The 6,743-nt window shown below is 48.9% G+C and overlaps 1 long non-coding RNA gene across 1 annotated transcript; it reads left to right on the forward strand.

The window, feature by feature from the left end:
• Positions 1 to 4,191: 4,191 nt before the first annotated feature.
• On the forward strand, positions 4,192 to 5,231 carry LOC128323148 (uncharacterized). The gene is made up of 3 exons (XR_008306179.1): positions 4,192 to 4,332; positions 4,411 to 4,516; positions 4,992 to 5,231. It is a non-coding gene; the product is annotated as an uncharacterized LOC128323148 (long non-coding RNA).
• The last annotated feature ends 1,512 nt before the right edge of the window (positions 5,232 to 6,743 follow it).

A 6,743-nucleotide genomic window follows, 5' to 3' on the forward strand; every position in this document is an offset into this window, starting at 1 on the left:
AGCTGCTAAGCTGTAAGGTATAAGCTGTAAACTGTGGAATGTAGAGAGTAAAATTGTTCCTCCCCACGACTGCTCTGCTCCAATCCTGGTTCAACATGACCTCAGGGGAAATGTCTTCATAACCTATGATCAATAGCTTACTTTGATTACATTGATAGAAAATTATAGGGGCCCTTTGGAGTCTAGTATTACACCTACCAATTACAGTGTGTTAAAGCGTATTCAAGTAATAACTGTCTCCTTTATATCTCAGCCTTGCAAGTCTTCCAGATCCAGTATTACTGTCATGCTTCAGGGTGGATGGGGATTGATACTTCTCCCCCCCCCCCCCCCGGCCTCCACCCCCATAGGATTTGCTGACACTTGTAAAAAGAAGCCATAAGTACATTCTCTCCTCATTTGGTTTGCTGAAGAGTAGAGCCCTGGTCAACAGCTTGTTTTATGTCAGAGTCACTTTGAGGAGAGCATGGAATCAGAGTAGCTGGCTGTGGCTCTGCCCATCCTCCAAAGTGGGCTGCCAGCTGAATTTATTCTATTCTATCTCTCTCTATATTTCTCTTAAATGTACCCATCACTAATCCCATGTGTGGCAGCTCTTGTGAGAGTTTGCGAGCGGCTGCCTGGATAGGGGGCGGGGTGGGAAAATGGCAGCAGCAGGCAGGCGGGGAGGGAAAGCGTCAGCCAGGCTGGCCAGCGAGGGAAATGGCTGCCATGGGTGGGGAGGGAGGGTAGCTGGTTAAACTTACCTTCCCCCCAGATGAGCGATGGCTTGTTTCTGGGAACGCAGGCCGCACTTCCAGACGAGCAGCACTGCACGCCTGCAGCACACAGCTCTGGAGGCCAGGACGACAGTAGTGGAACAAGAGTGGAACCAGCGCAGTAGGATTATGGTCAGGAGCATCACCAGTAGCCACTAAGCTGGTCTTGTGGTAGCAAGCATGACTTGTCCCCTTAGCTAAGCAGTGTCAGCCCTGGATGAATATGAATGGGAGACTAGAAGTGTGAGCACCGTAAGATGTTTCTTACGGGCTGGCCAGCGAGGGAAACTGCTGCCAGCAGGCGGGGAGGGAAACCGCCACGGGCAGGAGGGGAAGGAAAGCGCCGGCCAGGCCGGCCAGCGAGGGAAAGCCAACTGGGAGGGTTAGGATGGACTGGGGCTGAATGGAGCGGGGGGAATGAAGATGGAGAGGAGAGACAGGGAGAACTAGGGGCACAGATGCTCTGTGCTGGACCAGCTAGTTTATATTTATTATTGCATTATGAGTATTGTGAGCAATGCAAAAGCATGGAAAGTCTAAAAGGATCCGGAAGGAAAACCTTGTGATGGGGGCAGGAAGCCTTGGGCAGAAACTCTCAGGGTGACCTATCCCCCCACAGCAGGACAGAGAGCTTAGTGGTAGCATATTGCAAAACAAGTCTCACCTCCATCCTAATGTCTACAAGTGCTTTATGCAGATGTGACACCGTCAAGTCCCATCATCATAGCCATCCTTCCCACCATAGACCTGTATTAGGCAAGAAAGGTTTGCAGCGCGGGTGGGAAGGTGGGGCAGGGCAGCTGGCTCCTTTGAGGGGCTGGATGTAGCCCTGTGGCCTCCAGTTACCCACCCAGAGGCAGTCCTTTTATGAGGTGAGCCGCTGCCTCTGCACAGGGCCGGGGCAATGTGCCCACGATTCAGTTTTGAAGTTGAACTTAATCGAAACAATTTTACAGAGAAAGAAAAAATGTCACAAAAAGTAACAGAAAAGGAGCAAAGAATTAGAATGCACATAGACAAAAGGGCTCTTTTCTTTACTGTTTTTTCCTAGATGTTTGTATAAATTAGCTCTAAAGACACATCACTTTTTAAATGCGCACTTATGAATGTAATCCTGAGAACTACAGGACAAAGGCAGAAATCTGTACTGGACATGCCATTATTCTCTCGTTATTAGATTTGGTGTTGGGGATTATTTTGTTTCTTTGGTGTCTAATCTTCCAGTGTAATCTACATTCTAATAATGGAAAGAGAACTGAGAACTTGTGGGTGATAAAATGTAGTCAGTAAACCTCTGCTTCAATGCTCATTGACGCCTGTAGGATTATAGAAATATCCACATCCATTTCAGTGGTCGGTGAAACAAACCTTTCAGAGGCTGAACAATCTTCCCAAATTTTGATCTTCTAGTAGAATAGATTTTATAGCTTTTTTAAAAAACTTCATGTATCTATTCCCTGCTCACCAAGTCAGATCCCAAAATATGTCTGCAGTGTAGCAACTCTGATAGTAGACTAGAGTAGAGTAGACTAGATAAGACTCTTCTTATTCCAGACTGAATTTCCCCTTGAACGCAGAAGTTTGAAGGGCACTGAGTGACCAGAAAGGAGTATTGTCCAAACTGAACAGTCTGTTAATGTTTGCAGATTCCACTGTTTTTCTTTGAACTTTTAGAAACCTGTGTTCAGATCATACTCCAGAGCATCTAGTACTCTACTGTCCTTTCCACAGAATACAATAGATGCTTTATAGAGTGCCTACTGTACTCTGTTGCCTTTGCATCATCTCCTCTTTGGGTTCCTTTTTTCCATAGTAGTTCATCAGAGGTGCACCTAGGTAATTTTGGAGCCTGGAACAAAAGGCCTTTGGAGCTCCACACCCCCACCCTGCCAGCTGCAAGTTAAGAATCACCCCCCTACATACTCAAACTGTGACACACACAGTATTTTTAACACATGGGTCCTTAAGAGCACAAACAGCAACTGAACTCTCAAGAATGTAAGAATATAAAACAGGTATATTTATGAAAATGTGCCTTAGCAAAAACATTTCAACAAACAACTTAATATATCCCATCCCACATATTTATTTCCCCATTCCCCCCTCTGTCTCTAAAGCAGAGGTAAAACCTGGCCACAGGTCACAGCCACACTCGGCCATCCGGCACAGTGTAGGCCAGTGGCATGGTGGCCACGCCACCCAGAGGGACAGACCTCTTCTGGTTTATCTGAAATGTTTGCACCCTCAAACCTTAGGGGATTTTGCTTGCTGAACCAGGTACCACCCAGTTCCTGTCAGCAACCTCCCAGGCATCATTTTTAAATTTGCTCTGCAACCCTTTTTATTTTAAGCGCCAGCAGTCTGGTTCCATCTTGGTTCAAGTGGAGCCCATCCCTTTTGTACAGGCTTCACTTGCCATAAAGTGTACTCCAGTGCCTAACAAATCTAAACCCCTCCTCCTGGCACCACCATCTGATCCATGCATTGAGACCCCTCAGCTCCGCCTGTCTCACTGTCCGTTTGTGGAACAGAGAGAATGATACCCTGGGGGTCCTGGACTTCAATATGCTACCCAGCAACCTAAATTTGGCTTCCAAGAAATACTGGCTGTATTTCCTAACATGGTTGGTGCTGACATGCACCATGACAGCTGACTGCTCCCCAGAACTGCCTAACAGCTTATCAAGATGCTGAGTGATGTCCGCAATCTTCTCACCAGGCAGGCAAGTTGCTGTGCAGTCTGCACATAGGCTACAAACACACCTCTCTATGCCACTACTGATAGAATTGCCCACTACTAGGAGGCCCCCAACCAGGAGCTCATTGCACTGAGCACACACCCATGACTTCTACCCTTCAGGCAGATAGTCATACATGCAACACTCTGTGCAATGCTCTGGAAAGCACACATACCCCAGCTGGCATTCTACCTTCATAACTTTTGTTTGGGGAGGAGGGCTTTTTAGCACATATAGAGCTTCTTTCCATGAATCTAGGTTTTAACTGCAGTTGTCAACTAATTAAAAGTTTCAAGCTCTGTCCTCCAAGAAAATTACAAATGTGGGGTAGTACTCAACTTCTCCTCATGCTGGGTGTCTCTTTTGTAATACAGGGTGACCACTTCTGTGCCTCCCCGCACACTTCCCCACTAAACTAAACATAAATGTCAGGCTGTCATTTGAGGACTCGGAAGAGGAGTGGGAGGCAGTGAATTTACCTGAGGATCCTGAGGGCCTGCTTTGTGATCAGAGTGAGGAGGCACTCAAGGAGGGCTTGGTGCAAGAGGCAGAGCAGAGCGATGAATCCCAGGAGGAACTCTCGCTGCTGGTGTTATCTCCCAGGGCACGCAGGCGCAAGAGCGGCATGTCCAAGTCAGGGAGCTGAGACACAGCAGTTGCTTGCAGCATGCAGGAGACCGATTGAAGGCGGCTGACTGGACAGAGCGCTGATTGATTCCAGATGGCAACCTGCTACAAATTCTGCAGCTTCACCCGGCTGTGTTGCTGGAGACAACTCAGCAACAACCTTGATACCTCCCTCTGTGACGCCTTGGACCCGGGATCTCTGGAATCTGGTGAGAGACCTTGGTTGTGGGGGAACACAGGCTGAATTTGGTGCTCAGTTGTGATTTATTCTCTTGTGTTTTTTACAGACGCTGGATGAAAACCTCATTCCTGCCTGAAAGAACTGTGTAACCAGAGACATCTCTTCTCCTGCTGCTGTGTTGTAAATTACGGACGGCTCAGCGAGTGTGGCGGGTTTGTGACAATAAAACCCCTTCTATATCTGTTAGCAAACCTGTTTGCAAAGTTCCGGGAAGCAAAGCTCCCCTGGTCGGAGCCCTGTCTTCTCAAGAGCAGCTTTCAAAATGAGCCACCTCAAGAATGTGGACCCTCCCACAAGCTGTGTGATGCAGCTGCAGCTAATCCCCACCCACTGTCTCTTTTGGCCCCAAACAGGGTTCCTCCAGATGTTGCTGAATGACAACTACCATCATTCCCAGCTACAATTGATTGTGCTGGGTGTAATGGGAGTTGTAGTTCAGCAACATCTGGAAGAACCCTGGTTTGGAACCATTGCTGCTGGCAATGTAGAAAATGAAGCTGAAACTGCTCTATCAAAAACAAACCCCTTGCCAGCCAGAAATCAAACCCTAGGAAAGACTAGCCCTTAAAAACTTACCTTGTCATTCCCCCTTGTTGATTTATTTATTTGTTTGCTTGCTTGCTTTAGGACAGAACACAAATGTTTGCTGTCTTCCCTTGTCTGGGCCTTGTCTTCTCAAGAGCCTTTTCAAACTGTTGCAGCCATTGCAAACAAGAAAAGAGGATGTGCTTTGCGGGGAGCTGGGAGGTGGTATTTAGTACCTCAGGCACACTTGGGCCACTGTTGGCATGTGGATGTGTTGTAATACTGTCTTATGTTGCTGTACATGTACTTTGGGTTAGTTATATGTCCCTCTGTGAATTTGATGTATTCTAGCTTAAGATTGCAGTTAGTCTCTCTTTTTAAATTGCTTTCTTATTTTACTGTTATTTTACTCTGTTATTTTAATAGTTTATTGTTTTTAATAGACAGCTGCCCTGAGAGTCCCTCCTGGAACCAAAAGTGGAACAGAGAGGCAAAAAAAAAAAAAAAAAAAAAAGACAACTCATGAGGGGAACCCTCTGACCATGTGAGTTCCCCATGCAAAGTTGTTCTATCCCTCACCCCCCCAATTTCCAGCCCCGTTGCCTGAGTAAGAGATAATTTCTCTCTCATTCAGCAGGTAGTGGGGCTCACTTTTATGGGTTACATGCTGGAAACTGGGGGATGAGCAGCTCCCTGCAGGGAACACTTTGACCATGTGAGAGGCTGCTCCATTTCCCCCATCCTAATTTCCAGCATGCAGCTCCTCAAAGCCACCCTTGCAGCCAGAGGCGCTCTAACCCCCAGACCTTGGGGACCCAGTCCATGGCCTCCAAGGTCCAGCGGGGCCTCCAAATGGCCGGGGACCCTCCTGCAGCCACCCTGCCCCCCCGCTGCCCCCAAACCTCCATTTTTTCATTTATAAAAAACATTTCAGCTGCCACGCAGCTGGGGGCAAGGTTGCCAGGGAGTTAGCCAAGCAGTCCTCCCCCCAGGTGGCAGCCAGAGCAAGCATTGGACCTGTCCACTCGGGCCAGTGACTCTTAGGTGTGCCTGCGCAGTTGAGAGAGATAGTTGCAAGCCCGTGATGTCACAGGCTTGCGGCTATCTCTCTCAACTGTGCAGGCACGCCTCGCAATTAGTAAGAGTCACTGGCCCGAGTGGACAGGCCCATTGCTCACTCCGGCTGCTACCGGAGGGACTGCTCCGCTCACTGCTCAGCTCACCACCTGGCAGCCTCATGGTGGCTGGAATTTAAAAAGCACACGGGGGGGATGGAGGTTCAGCATGGCAGGAGGCCCCCCAAGGTAGGTAGGTGTTGGGGGGCCTCGTGGCAGGGGGGCCATCACAGCAGGGGGGGCCTCATGGTCGGGCCGGTCCAGGCCCCATTATTACCTAGGTGAGCCCCTGCCTGCAGCCAAGCCAGAGAGGGCCCACCAGGTCAGAGGGTTCCCTATGGGAGGTTGTCTTATCCCCCCCTCCCATTTTCCAGTATGCACTGCTCAATACAGACACACACACCAAGGTGGTGGTGGGGATGATGGGGAGGGAGTGGGGAGAAAGACTTTGCAGGAGCTAGTCTATTGGAATAAAGACAGGCACAGAAAGGGCTCCTGTGGGAGCTGTCAGCTCTTGTCTCTGTGCCTGTCTCCCTGGATACATGTGCCTCTCTGACTGGTTGGGCCAGCACGTGGACCAGGGGAACCTGTCGTTGTTTGCCTTAAGCAGAGAACGCCAGCAAGCTGGTTCTGGCCCTCTGTACCTTTTACTGGAAATCAGAGTGGCAGCCAGTGTAATTTAATACTGGAAATGCTAATAAGGACGATTTGGGACTGGATCCTCTCCCTGACACGGTGT

This window comes from Hemicordylus capensis, chromosome 1, assembly GCF_027244095.1.
Source record: "Hemicordylus capensis ecotype Gifberg chromosome 1, rHemCap1.1.pri, whole genome shotgun sequence".
Lineage (NCBI taxonomy): Eukaryota > Metazoa > Chordata > Lepidosauria > Squamata > Cordylidae > Hemicordylus > Hemicordylus capensis.